The 14,850-nt window shown below is 39.8% G+C and overlaps 1 protein-coding gene across 1 annotated transcript in view; it reads right to left on the bottom strand.

Moving 5' to 3' along the window:
• The window catches only part of ripor2 (RHO family interacting cell polarization regulator 2), a 202,239-nt gene extending 191,770 nt beyond the window's left edge, over window positions 1-10,469 (bottom strand). The window contains exon 1 of the mRNA XM_059653418.1: window positions 10,319-10,469. The gene's annotated coding sequence lies outside the window, so the exon portion shown is untranslated. The remainder of the gene's footprint in view (window positions 1-10,318) is intronic.
• Window positions 10,470-14,850: the final 4,381 nt, after the last annotated feature.

Raw genomic sequence — 14,850 nt, 5'->3', positions numbered from 1 at the left:
GGTGAGAGAATTGCACAGATGGCCCAGCAGGTGAAAGATACTGACAGTCAAGCCTCTGTTGAATGCCTGGGGCTAGGCCCCTACTCAACCCCAAAGTGATGATGGACCTGTGGTCATGGCCACAAGAAGTAGAAAAAGGGCAGAGGAACACATGGCGGAGATGCCAAAGGTCTTGTACAACCTTGTGTAGATGACAGAAGTGTCCATGCAAACCATGAATTGTCACATCTAAGGAATGTGTGCTCATGGTTTCCTCCATGGAGAGATTGATGACGGCCATAGACAGCTAGGTAAAATAGTTGACCAATATATTGCTCTGAGCTGCATTTGTCACTCTAGCCATGGATACCCTTCTTCCCTGGTTAGGGAGAAGGGGACAAGACACCACGGTCTCTTTCCAGCTGGCCCTTTTCTTCGGGAAGACAGGGAAGTGTCATTGGCCAGTATTGATGGAGGAAGAGTGTGTGTCAGCTGCTTTGCATCTTTTCCCCTCAGTGTGCCCCAGATTGAATGGCCTCTCCTCAACCATCTCCCATTGACCATAAGGATGTTGTCTCTGCACTAGTGCAGGAGGCTAGAGTCCTCAAACCTGCAGCGAATGCCCACCACCACCATGGTTAACCAAGGTAATAAAACAGCACACTGAGGAGACTTTCTCTGTGTGGCAGTCAGTGTGTCACTGAGACATAATGGCTGCTAGGAAAACCTAAAAAAAATGATGGTGTTATAAAAAAATTGTTAAATTTATCACCTGTAAACATTGCATACTGTGTTTATTTCATTTCATTAGATGTGTGCACCAGCATCATATGTTGGGGTAAACGTATTCAGAGAGCTAAATGTACTGGCAGACTCCATGGATGGCATATAGGGAAAGCCACAGGGCAGTTAGAAACACATCTTTTATTGTTGAAGAAATAATGTACTTGCCTTCAATATTCATTGAATCTTCATGTTAGTGTCCAAGTATTGTACTTGCCAGCCCATGAAACACTGCAATTCCCATCTGCCATGTTTCCTGACCTTACAGGCTCCACTAAATTCTACCTGTTATCTCTGTCTCTCTCCACTGATGTTGCCAGACCAACTTCATATTTAAGCATTCTCTGTTTTTATTTCAAATTTTCATTCTCAAAATATTATTGTCCTTACACTCAATTGGTCCTCTAAATATAACTCTTAGTCATGCAACTTCCTTTCCTCCAGTTTCTTCTTCCAGTTATAGAAGCTGGATGAATTTGTCTATGAAGATTTAATCTTTTCCATCAATTCTCTCAAAGGATTGTCTTCAGGTTGATCAATTCCATAGCTCTTGACTGATTGCCAAGCTCTGATAGCAATACATAACTCTCTGGTAATTCATCAACAATAGGCTGTTATATCGATAACTGAGTCAATCTCAAAGATTGCCTGTATCTCAAATGGTATGTTATGCCTCTTCTCAGACCTGTTACTAGGGAAACAGAGTTGACAACTTCACAACATATTCCACAACAGAATGTTAAAACAGTACAGATGCCTTTTGAATTTTTAAATATTCTGCCTGATTTAAAGATGCAGAGGCCAAAATACAACTGTTTTTTTTTAATTTTTATAGCCAGCAAGACCAGGTAAATTCCATTAATTACTGGGCTTCTTCATTGATATTAGAAAAAGTGTGAAAAGCAAATCAAATTGCCAATGATTAAAAAATTTTTTTTGTTCTATTTTAATTTTGTTAAAGACTTGCAAGCCTCTAAGTTTGCACACAGGAGAATACCACCCACTTTAAGTAGATCAATGAATTTTCATAAAGCCATATGAAGATGAACTCTTTGAATCCAAGTACAGTGAGATTACAAGCAGGCATTTTACTGTGTGGAAAATTCTATCTCTGTGCACTGATTTTGGGATTTTAAAGTTTTTTTGGTTAAATGAAGAGTCATTAGTCATAATCTACAATGGATCATGGCATCTTTCTCTTTGCATTTATACGGCTGGCTCTATTGTACACCACACACTATCGCACTGAGCTAACCAACATACTTGAAACGCAAATGTGATGAATAACCAGGAGAAACTAGAGAAGCTCAGATTTCATCATTGAAGGAGAATGCAGTTAATTTTGAATAGTATTGATGAGGTAATACAGATCAAAATTTCAAATATTTCAAGAAAGAGCAGTTAAATGGAATTAGCCACAAAAATATAAGAGATACTAAGAATTTTCAAAGAAGTATTAATGTCTAGAATATCAACAAAGCAAGTTCATAGTGGATTATGCAAAATGCAATTAAGTATCATGGACTGAAAATGCGCTGGAGACATCAGTTTTAATGGGCTGAATGGCCATTTCTCAACCATGACTGACATCTCCTCAGTGTTTATTATTTCACCAACTGGGATATCAATGAAGATACTGGAAACTGTGAGCACCCATTGGATGTTGCTGAATGCAAATGCCTGTTTTACTGATCAGATCCCAAATCAACAGGCAGGCCAGTTCAGAGTATGGATTTCCTCATTAATGTAATTAGACTCTTTAAGTCAGGACAAGACCAAACATAAGCAGAGATCTATTAGTCTGTGCTTATTGACCTATTTTGGTGCCACTCCCTTGATTGGCAATGTCCTGGTTTCATCCTCGTGCACAAATCTATCCAAGTCAGTTATCGCATTCCATTGGCTGATATCTGAACTTAAAGCTTAATGGATGCAAGCAGTCAGCTAAAAATGTTATTCTTTTGAGCCTACACCGCTGAGCACTAAACTAATTGAGATATGTAAAATGACCAAAGAATTGATAGTTTCCTTCTATCTAACCTATCTTATTTGATGGAGGATTTCCAATAAATCAAAATGAGTGTATGTTCCCAAGAGAAATATAGTACCACAATCCATCTGCATGTGTGCAATTACCCCAGTAGCTTCACACCAGCTCCATATTTTCTGCCCATGAAGTCTTTGAGCTCAGAAGATTCTCCTAATTTATCTACCTACAGATTATCTGCCTGAAACATACAGGTGACTCAACCAATGGCAAAGCAGAAAATACTGTCCATGGCCAAACAACAAACACGTTATTCTCAAATAATCACTTAAAATGATCATGCTTCCATGCTTTTATTTCCTGTTCTTTCTCAGCTTTGCAGTGGGGTTTAAGAAACTCAGTGATTCCCTTGCACAAAACAACAAAAGGTCTCTTTAAATATGAAACATCTCAAGGAATTTCACAGAGATGTAATCCAGGATTAACAAATGTTGAACCAAAGAGCAGAGCCATTGCGTACATGGGCAAGGGTAGTTCTATCTACTGATAGTGTTGGCCAGAAATGCAGCTGAATAAGTAAGTATTCCGCTTTCTTCCTGAAGTGACAGCTCAAGTTTATGCTCTCCTTCTCCAGTTCCTTCTCTTCCTTTTACCAGAACAGAATTGCCAGAAGGAGCTCATGAAGAAAAGCTTCATTATTAGAAGCTTGTCCAAAGTTCAGAACATTCTATATCCCCTGCAAGTACTTTGAAATGATCTCCGCAGGACCAAAAAGAGCACAATGTTACATTAATAAAACATCATTAAAAACTTAGCAGCGTTTCCCTAAGATCAGTTGAGGATCCTTTTAGATATTGTAGAAAATGAGAGCCTCCCATTTCTTGCTGACCAAGGTTAGTGATAAAAATGGATTAATTTAACAGATGTCTCATTGCCTCTATCAGAAATCTCTGATAGTCCTGTTCTGCAATTTGTGGGAATGTGACTGAATTAAATACTTATTAGGAAATTAATCGCTTGCTGCCAAGGCTCCCAGGCTTTTAGAATCAAAACTAATGGGACAGTTGAAAACTTCATTCCCAGAAGCAGGACCAGAAATGGTAACTAATGCTGGGCCCACAGGAAACCCAGAGGAGCAGCAACAATGGACGCCACAGAGTTAAGAAAAGTGCATTATGCAAGTTTGCCACACCCAGTCACACAGATCCTACCCAAGTAGGTAAGGGGCATTGACGTGAAAGGCAGTGCAGAGTTTTTCACAGGATGACACTTGCTGCTGTGTGTCCGATGAGGCATAAAGTGCCGGACCAGGAGTGCTCTTCCTGAGTAGGTAGGGAACCTGACAAGATACATCTGGTGACCTCTCTACATTGTGTACCCCTCCAATAACTCTCCACCACTATCAACAGAGTATGAGCAAGAGCAAGATAAGACCTTGAAGTGGTCCTTAACTGACTTTGGAAGGGCTTCCATTGACTTAGGAGTCAGAAGGCCAACTTCAACCTTCACCAGGCCTAATTTCCTCAGATGGAGACATGAAGGCAATGGTTTCTCCTCACACTGTCTTCCAACCTGTTTATATGGCTCACTGCAGCCTTCAGTCATTCCAGGAAGAGGTGCACTCCATGTCCCCACAGCCCAAGAATCAGTCTGGTACAGATGCATACACTGCAAACGCTTGCTTTGTGTGGTGAAACGTACAGGTAGGCACTCTTTGTCATTCTTAAGCAAATGAAAGCAGCAGCCAATCATAAAGATGGCATTGATGGAAGGTCTGAGGAAATAGCGTCAGCTGGATCCCGGATTTGGACACCCAAGGTCATCACTCTGCTGTTGCTGCCACTTCACACCAGGAGTTTAAAATCCCTGTTGTTTCACTGTTTGGAGAGGGTGAATCGTGAATCTCTAATATTTTGATTTTATCATTGGTATAAATTGGTAACATTTCAATTACATTTTGATTTGTAGCATTGCCAGAATGTATGTTACAGCACAAGGGACTCCCACCAGAAAACACAGTGACTTCATTTTAATACTTTATGTAGAATATGTGGTGCTGACATTTAAGTGCTCCTTATCAAAGTAATTTCCTAACCCTCCCCAGCAATGTCTCCTCACTGCCATTCCTTCACCATGCTCGTCTCACTGCCAACCTGTTACCGTCTGAGGCATCCTTCAAGTGCTAAGTGCCTGTGACCACGGGCCAGAGCTAATGCTGCTGCTGGTGTCTCCCCCTCTCCTGCTGCTTCCCTCACCACTTTGTCACTTAAGTTCCACCCCAACATCTGGGCATGGCCTCCCAGGTCTTCAAAAGACATCTTCCGACTCAATGGCAGAGATCTATTTCACCTTCGCCTCACTCACAGCCTGCCCCACATCATCAATCCCAGTCTCCAGCTTCCCTTTATGTCCAATCTCCTCCATTTCTCCCTCTTATTTCCAGCCACACAGTGACATCAAAAGGACTAATGCCCCCTAGAGGATGATAGCAGGATGCATGCATAGATGTCCCCTAGCTGTGTGATATCAGCAGCACACGCACAGACACCTCATGGCTGAGGATGGCAGTGGTGCATGCAGAAGTGCTTGCTGCGTGTAGTGTGTTTAGCTGATGTCACAGAGCACATCTATATAGGAACTGGAGCTACTTAAGTTGTCTGCATGTGTGGCTACTGTGTTGGCAAAATGGATAATCTCTCCAGTTTAGCAAACCTTTACAGACACAGAGTCAAAGAGATCTACAGCACAGGAAAAGTGCCCTTTGGCTCAAAGAATTTGCACTGGTCAAAAAGCAAACACCTACCTTGGCCCATAGCCTCTGAAATAACTCCATGGAGGCCGATATCCCATTACCAAGTCACCCTTTTATCTACATGTTCACAATATGTGGATTCTGACTAGCTAGCTCAGATCCAGTCCATACAGTGAGGAGAATACATAATAGTCCTGTTTATATCTGTCAGCCAAGACTCCCTGACTGGCCCAGGTTAACGGCCCCAAATCAGAGAACTTATACTCAATAAGATCTACCTGGATAACCTCGTTCCAGTCACAACAGCCCTGTATGCCTTTCATTGCAAGGCACATCTAAATGCTTCTGGAATGTTATGAAGGGTTTCTTCCTCTACCACCTACACAGACAGTGAGTTGCAGTTTCTAACCATCCTCAGAGTGAAATATATTTCTCCAAGTTCCCTCTGAACCTCTTTTCCCTTAACATCTATGACCCCAGCCATTGATTCCTCTATCAAGGGGAAATGTTCCTTCCTGTTTACTCTATCTAAGCCCCTCATAATTTTATGGATCTCAGTCATGACTTCCTCAGTCTCCTCTGCTCCAAGGAAATCAACTCCAGTCTATCCAATCTCTCCTCACGTCTATAACTCTCCTGACCAGGCAACATCCCAATAAAATTCCGCTGCCCTCCTCACAGCACAATGACATTTCTCCTATAAAGTGGATTCCAGAACTTCACTACTGTAGCTATGACCCAACTAACATTTCTCACAGTTCCAGCATAACCTCCGTGCTCCTAAACTCTATGCCTTGACTAATAAAGACAGGTATCCCATATGCTTTCTAAACCACTTTATCTGCCTGTCCCCCCATAAGGGACATGTGGACATGCACATCAGGGTCCCTCTGATGCATGGTATTTCCCAGGGTCTTACTGTTCATCACATATTCCCTTGTTTCTCCTGTCTAAGTGCATTGTCTCACACTTCCTGGATTGGAGTATCAGTTGCTACTGATCATCCCATATGTCCAGCCCATTATATCTTGCTTTAATCTAAGGCTAGACTCCTCACTATTTACCACCCCACTGATTTTCAAGTCATCTGCAAACTGACTGATCAACCCTCCTACATTTAAGTCTAACTCATTTATACAAACTATAAACAACAAGGATCCCTGTGAGACAACAATCATAAAAACACGTCTCACCTATCACCCTCTGCTTCCGGCTACTCAGCCAATTCTGGATTTGCCAAATTCAATTTTCCAAACTTCCTTGGATCCTTTGGCTTTTACCTTTGGTGACTGTCACCCATGTGGAACCTTGACAAAAACCTTGCTGGAGTCTGAGTGGGCTATGTCAAATGCAATGCCTCGTCTACACACCTGGTCACCTCTTCAAAAATATTCAACGAAATTGGTCAGATGTGACCTCCCCTTGACAAAAGAATTCTAACAGTTTATGAGTAATTCCTGCCTGTCCAAAAGAAGATCAATTCTATCCCTCAAAATTGCTTCCAGTAGTTTCCCCATTACTGAGGTTAGGTCAACTGGTCTATAGTTTATGGTTTATCTCTTCTTCCTTTCTTGAATAATGCTACCTGCTTCTCCTTTAGAATCATAGAATCCCTACAATGTGGAATCAGGCCATTCATCCCATCAAGTCCACACTGACCCACCAAGATCCAGTCATCTATCCTATCCCTGTGATCCTGAAAATCCCACAGCTAATCCACCTACCATACGCATGCCTGGGTACCATGGGCAATTTACCATGGCCATTCCATCTAACTTGCACAAATTTGTGAGAGGAAACTCATGCACACATAGGTACAATGTACAAATTCTACAGACGGTCACCTGAGGCTGGAATTGAACCCAGGTCCATGGCAAAGCTAACCACGGAGCCACCATAGCACCACTTTGGCTAGTGCAGAATTGAGAAATTGTTGTGCTCTTTCTATGTTCTTCTTAAACTAATAGAGTCAATGATATGTACACTATAGAAACAGACCCTTCGGTCCAACTTGCTCATGCCAACCAGATATCCTCAATTAATCTAGTCCCATTTGCCAGCATTTGGCCCACATCCCTCTAAAGCCTTCCTATTCATGTACCCATCCAGATGCCTTTTAAATGTTGTATTTGTACCAGCTAACATCATTTCCTCCAGCAGTTCATTGCATTAATGCACCACCCTCTGTGTGAAAAAGTTACTCCTTATGCCTATTTTAAACTTTTATCTATTTTAAACTTTTCTCCTCTTAACTTAAACCTATGCCCTTTACTTTTGGACTTCCATAGCCTAGGACAAAAAACCTTGGCTATTCAACCTATCCATGTTCCTCATGATTTTATAAACCTCTGTAAGATCATCCCTCTATAAGGCCATCCCTCAACCTCTCATACTCCAGAGAAAAAAGCTCAAGTCTATTCAGCCTCTCCCAACAGCTCAAGCCTTCCAATCCTAAGAACATCCTTGGAAATCTTTTGTGAGCCCTTTCAAATTTAACAACATCTTTCCTATAGCAGAAAGACCAGAATTGAAAGCAGTATTCCAAAAACAGCCTGGCCAGTGTCCTGTACTGCCACAACAAGAGCTCCCAATTGCTATATTCAATGCACTGGCCGATAAAGTTAAGCGTAACAAACACCTTTTCACTACTCTGTCGACTCCACCTTCAAGGAACTAGTCAACAAGAGAGTTGAGGGTTATGAAAGGCAGGCAGGGAAGTACAGTAGAGGCCAAATTCATATCAGCCATGATCGTACTGAATGGTGGAACACGTCCAAAGTATCAAACGGCCTACGACTTCTCTTATTTCTTATGGTCATTGTCAATCAATTTTTTTTCAAATATCCAACTTTGGTGATTTGATTTTACAGATATTTTGATATTTTGTGAATAAATGCTAGCCAGTGACATTTCCTTGGCATTAGACAAAAGATCCATTGTGTTCTGGGGGTGGCGGGGAGTGTACCCACATCTTTCAGTTGCAATCATTGAAAGTTATGCTCTACTCGTTCAGTCACTCAAAGTTGCCCCAATGGAGGGTGGAGGGAATGGCTCGAGAGGATAATACAAACCCTACCAAAAAAAATTGATGCAGAAGCTGCTAATAGTGCAATGAATAATTTCAACACATTAAAGATTGTCTTAGAACACATGCTTCACTTTTGTCTTATCGACTCAGCTGCGCTATAGGTTTGAAACATACAACAGTATTAGATAAAGTTGATAGTGCAAAAACAGGTCATTGATAGAATGCATGCCAATGTTTATGCTCCACACAAGCCTCCTCCAGTTCTTTTCTTCCAATTGTCACCCACTTGTGTGTCTATCTCTGTTTCCTTATGACAATCTTCGCTACAATTCTTTGTGATAATAGGTTCCACAATCAATCAACAATCTGAATAAAAAGAAGTTTCTCTTGGATTTACTGGTGACTATCTTATAGCTTTTGCCCCTAGTTTTGGTTCTCACTAAAGTGAAAACATTTTCTCTCAGTCTACCGTATCAGCACACTTCATAATTTTAACATCTGTCAGGTCAAACCTCAACCTTTGACTTTCCACAGAGAAGAGACATAGCCTATTCTCTCTCCATTAAACAAATATGCTGCTTTCCTTGGCTTTCCTCCAAAGTGGCTGAAAGGTACAACAGCAGAACTGTAAACAAGGGTGTGGCCTCACAAAGGACCCATACAATTACAGTGAGACTTCTTCCCTCTTATACATCAACTTTGTTGTGATAGAGGCTAACACATAATTTGTTTTCATTATTGTTTGCTGTAACTGCATGTTGAATATCCACAATTCATGTTCAAGGACACCCAGGTGTTTTTAGTGGGAAGCAGATATCTAATTTGTGGTCCGTACAAAATGTCTTAAAGAAAGCTATATTTAAGTGAAAATCTCTCTCCTGTTTTCTTCAGGATACATATTTCAGTTTGGTTGACAAGTGGAGCAATCATTCATTCATATATGAATCAATTAATTTTAATAGATTTCTGACTGAAAATTAATTTTTAAAACTTGTGTTTTTGCCTTACAAAGTTACTAAAAAATAAAAATATCCCAGAGGGCCAAACAGTCATGAAGACAAATGTGCAGGTGCTCATATAACAACTAAATTATGTTTTCCAGCTGGCCTAGTCCTCAGTTTTGCGAACACATGGTTATTCTAAAAGATTAAATTGCATGAAGGCAAAGTAAGGCTGAAATTGCTGCCAAGCAAGTCTAACAAAATGAGGAAAATAGAAAATTTGTATTTGCAAACTAACTTAAACTCTGTACTGTTTTGTCACCTTTTTGTTTGATTTGATTTTACTTATCATGGTCACATGTACATAGATACAGTGAAAAGTTTTGTTTTACATGCAGTACAGCAGATTATACCATACAAAGTGCATTAGGATAACAGAACAGAACGAAGAATGCAATGTTGCGGCTGCAGAGAAGGTGCACAAAGAGCAAGATCAACATTAAATTCTCTCACAAATTTGGCTGATAAACCTACAGTAGATGATAATTCTTCATCATTTGACGAAGTGAAGCAAAACAAATCCTATTATCTATACTTTAGAGCTCTAAGTAAGAAACTTACAGCTATGTTTCCAGTTGTCAAGTGAAGGAGCTGTATGACTAATGTTGATCAGTCCCGGTATGATGAAATGTTTGTTATTCAGCTCACTAACAATGATTTTGCTTGCCAAATATTATGATTTTCTGCCACTCTAACCTATGACTCACTTCAATTTACACAAGAATAAATAATACGAAATGAATGCTTCCATCCTTAGTTATCAGGATGCAAAGCAGAGCAGTGCCTACCTGAATAAATATATTACCATGTCGTCTGAATTTTTTCCTGTGCTCTGCTCCTTCAGAACAACATTTCCTTTGTGCTGAGGCTCTTCCACTCTTGTGCTTTATTTCTGTGCTTTTCTCAAGACCTGTGTAGCTTCTCATCAAAATCGTACGCTTTTTAACAACGCAGCACAGATAGGACACAGAAGTCAGGCACGCAATAGCTTCTAATTGGCTTGCTCTGAGCACAGTGTTTAGAGATTTAATGCTGATGAGGGAATTGCACTCCATCATATCACCATGATGACAAGAGCAGGCTGAGTGCAAGCTAAGCATATACCTGCTGTTGTTCACTGTAATGTGCCAATAAAATACAGTCTACATCTTGTCTACAAAATTCAGCTCACCAAATTAATTCAATCTTGAGCAAAGCACCATACCAGCATTGTGAAAACAATCAGAAAATGCTACAGGATAACATATGGACTAAGGGCAAAGAGATATTCTAACCAAAAATAAGAAGAAATATACGGAATGGGCCGGTACAGATAGGAGATCTGGCCACAGTACAAAATCTGCAAGATGTTCAAAGTGTAAAGAAGGAAGACTGATATCAGACAAATAGCACAACATCGTTCTTATACAAATTTTAATCTCCCTTTCTCTTCGTATGAGGTATCTCATGGCTTTGCTGGTGAGCTGAGATTTCTATTCAACATCATTTCCATTTTAGGAGATCAGAAATCAGTAATGTTATTGCTAAATTACTTGTCATTAATATTTACTGACATTTTAAATCTAAGAAGACCCTTCATGTTTTAATAAGTAATTTTTAAAAAAATTTCAGGCCTCATTAAAATTGCAGGGAAATCCATATCTATCTGAACCTGTTTTATTATTTCCTCTGCCTGATCATCTTTAAATCACAAAGCACTGTACATATATTTCAATTTTTTTTTGCAAATAAGTGACAACTCCTGCTGTGCCCAAAAATAACTTGTTTATTTGAATGGCCTTGATTAGCCGAATTAAGTTAACAACATTAGCAAAGTCAGTAAGTAGCCACAAGTTCGTTATTCCAAGGGAGTATTGAGTACTTCTGCAGAAACTAAACAAGAGCCTGATATTTAACATTTCAAAAATGCAGTACATTTAAATTCCAGGCATATATTGTGAACAATCTGCATTTGAAATCTTAGGCCACCCACTCCCTACACCTCTCTTCTCTCTTCCGTTCCCTCCTATTTTGATGGAGTGCGGAGGCTGTGGAGTGGGCTGTGGAGTATATGTTAAATTGATCCTTGCTAGTAATGCAAAACAAGCGATGATGCATTTCAACATGTTTCATATTCAACCTGGTCTTGTTTATCATTGAAGTCAGCAGAAAAGAAAATCAGAAAAGGTGTAAGGTATTTTTAAAATGTAAATCATGCATCGATACTCTGTCAAAGAGTAATCTAACTCCATCTCTGTCACCAAGCCATTGCTCGCTCCTTTCCTGACTTGGGATTTTTAAATGCCCAATGGGCACATACTTGGAGGCAGGCAGGAAAACATGTGCACCTGCTGTCCCCTTTTTTCCATCATCAGCCCATTTTCTTAGAGGCAGAATTGGGGAATGTAGATGTGTGGCTGGCCATGCACCCCCTGAAGGCCTCTTATAACTCCTCCAGCTTCAAAAGCTCACGTCTTGTCCTTACTTGGGTAGTGAGCCTGCCTTGTGTACACTGATTGGCCAGTTTGGAGAACATGACTACTGGGTGACTGTCTTCTACTTGGGCCAAACCTTCCACTTATAGGTGGAATGGCTCAGCACTTGGAGTCATGCGTCTATCAGCCAATTAAATATTAATGCATGAAGAGCTCAAGAAATCATGCGGTGAGAGTGTACATTAAATCAACAATCTCTCCATGACCTCAAAAAATTAAAAGTAAGGGCATCATACGCTGCAGATTCACCCCATCTAAGTTAACTGATTTTTGACTTAATGTATAACTAAGCGCCACATCCATCTCACTTCCTGCTCCCAGAATCATCATAAGATTCGATCTGTAGCTTGGGGTTCCAAACCCCATTTGACAGTTGAAGCTCTGAGGGGTAGATGTTGCCCGAAAGCCCATTTCTTTTCTTTGATCTGTGAAGAATTTTGGGATAATTAATGGAATTATAAATACACATTTATTTTGTTGTCTGAAGAAGCAACACATCTTGTTATGAAAATGTCATTGTTTCCGGTCTGCATCTTGGAAGCATTGATCACTTGGGCATAATGAGGTCAGATCATTTCAATTTGAATAATGGAAAATTAGAGACGCCTTGTAGCTAACAAAATCTTCCCACCTGTCTTTTATTCATCCAGCTTTTGGAACATTTAAGAATGTGCCCAGGATGTCTGCCCCTCAACAACAAACCTTTACAGGACACAGGTTGGGTCTCATGAATTAAGTTTTTCCAGTAAGGATATGTTGGGCAGGTGGAAAAGCGGTGAGCATTTTCTTGTTTCATGAGCTGAGCAATTGCCTGTTCCAGTAAAAAAAAGAAACAGAACAGAGCTTTGTCAGGTTTAAGCGCATATAATTCAACTGAGAATTGAATCTGCAAGCTAGGGAGGTGTTAAATATTCTATGTGGGAAAAATTGAACTTTTATATTTTGGGACCTTAAAATGCAATGCCTTGATATTCAGTCTGATCAAACCTGAGCTGTGGTTTTACATGGAATCTGAGAAGCCTCAAATTGCAGGGCTGCCTATTAACAGTAAAGATAACACTCGATCCCTACAGCGTTGGACTGTCACATCCCCTTCAGCATATGACTGCCGCACAATTAGCAGGCACAGCTGTGACATGATCTGTCAAGCCTTGCAAATTAGACAGGAATATCAGTTGTATCCCTTCCTCCCACATCTCTTCATCTGTGTGCGTTAGAGGATACTTCACCTCTATTAACAAAATGAGATGCACATACCCTGAAATTAACTTGCAATTCTTGCAAATACGCTCTTTTATCGTAAGTTTCACAATTTTTTTGTTCATTCATGAGGCATGGACATTCCTTGACAGGCCAACATCTATTGTCCATCTTTAAATTAACACAAAATAAGATCTTATTGTGGTTTTCTGTTGAAGAGGTTGTTTCAAACTAGAGCAATTTGAAAAAATAAATCACAGTGCATGCATATAAACAAGAGACTTTTCTTGAGACATTTGGCCTGAAATTACAGTGACAAGCTGGAACATCATTATGTATCATAAGTGACTGTCATATCCCAAAAATATAAAGGTAATTTATGTTTAAAAAATCGTAGAAAATAAAATAAGCTTCAAGATGTGATTGTAAGTCTGGGGTAACACATGATCATGTGAGCAATTTTCAAGGAACTGAGACATCACCATCTCTATCTGTAATAAATTTCTTTAAAAATCATGCAATTGCTTTTTAGTCATACATTTGAGCACCAGTACATACTAGTCTCTAGAACATGACAAGGGCATTAAAATAGTAGGATAGCAATGAATGCAATGAATCCAACCATTTGGTGGCTGTGGTACATTGTAATTAACCCCTAATATATGGAATAGAAATATTCTAACCATTGAAGTAATGCACTAATGGATTCAAAATTGTAACGCTTTTACAGATCTGTGTGTTATTATATAACAGAAGACAGATCAATTAAATTGTGCATTTTTAGAGTTCTAAAGTTCTGCTTGTAACCATGCTCATACGTAATAACAGTAAGGTATCTTGTTGGCTGTAAAAAACATAATTCTGCTTTGAGAGCAATTAAACGACTGTGAGATCCTTTAAAATATCCTCAGGGTGTCAAAAGATGACATTGGTCCAAATTATTTAGTTTAGTGAAGGAGTTACATTTATCATCAAGACTCTGTTTTCTGTTAGCTGACTGAAGCATTGTAAAGGGCTAAGGTTAAAAATAGACAAATTCCATAACACACTACAATTAAAAAGTTACCAATGAAACCATCAGTGTTTACGGAACACAGACGAGTCAATGCTCTAACTATAAATAAAAAGAGCAACATGAAAGAGGAACTGTTACTTATGCTGCAGAGGCCTGTTTAAGGTTGGTGCCTGCAACAAATGTTACACAGCTAGCTCACCACATTGATGTGTATGTTACTTAATCAGTGAAAGCTAATCAGAAACTGATTGCCAGTTCAATTATAAAACTAGTAAACAATTGAGCTGAAATTTCAAAATAATCCCAAATAGCATAGTTGAACTCACGAGAGTTGCGCAAGGATTTAATTAGACAGCTCCTGAACATGGGCACAGGGATCACAACGTAGAATTAATCTCTGACTACTGATTGTAGTTGCCGCAACATCAAATTTGTGCTGCCTGTTCATTTTCCTGATTGCTGCATTCACCCAGCACTATCCACACTGTTATTATGCTGGAACCATCAGCACCTAGCCTTAAATCACAAGTGTCTACTCACAACTCAAGCTAGCTTCCAGCTTGTAAAGAGCATGTTGCTGTATTTACAAGAGCTTGCCATGCAAGATCCAACAACGGCTGACTAAGTTAAA

Source organism: Stegostoma tigrinum, chromosome 2 (genome assembly GCF_030684315.1).
Source record: "Stegostoma tigrinum isolate sSteTig4 chromosome 2, sSteTig4.hap1, whole genome shotgun sequence".
Taxonomy (NCBI): Eukaryota; Metazoa; Chordata; class Chondrichthyes; order Orectolobiformes; family Stegostomatidae; genus Stegostoma; species Stegostoma tigrinum.
This window is presented reverse-complemented; position numbering and strand designations above follow the sequence as displayed.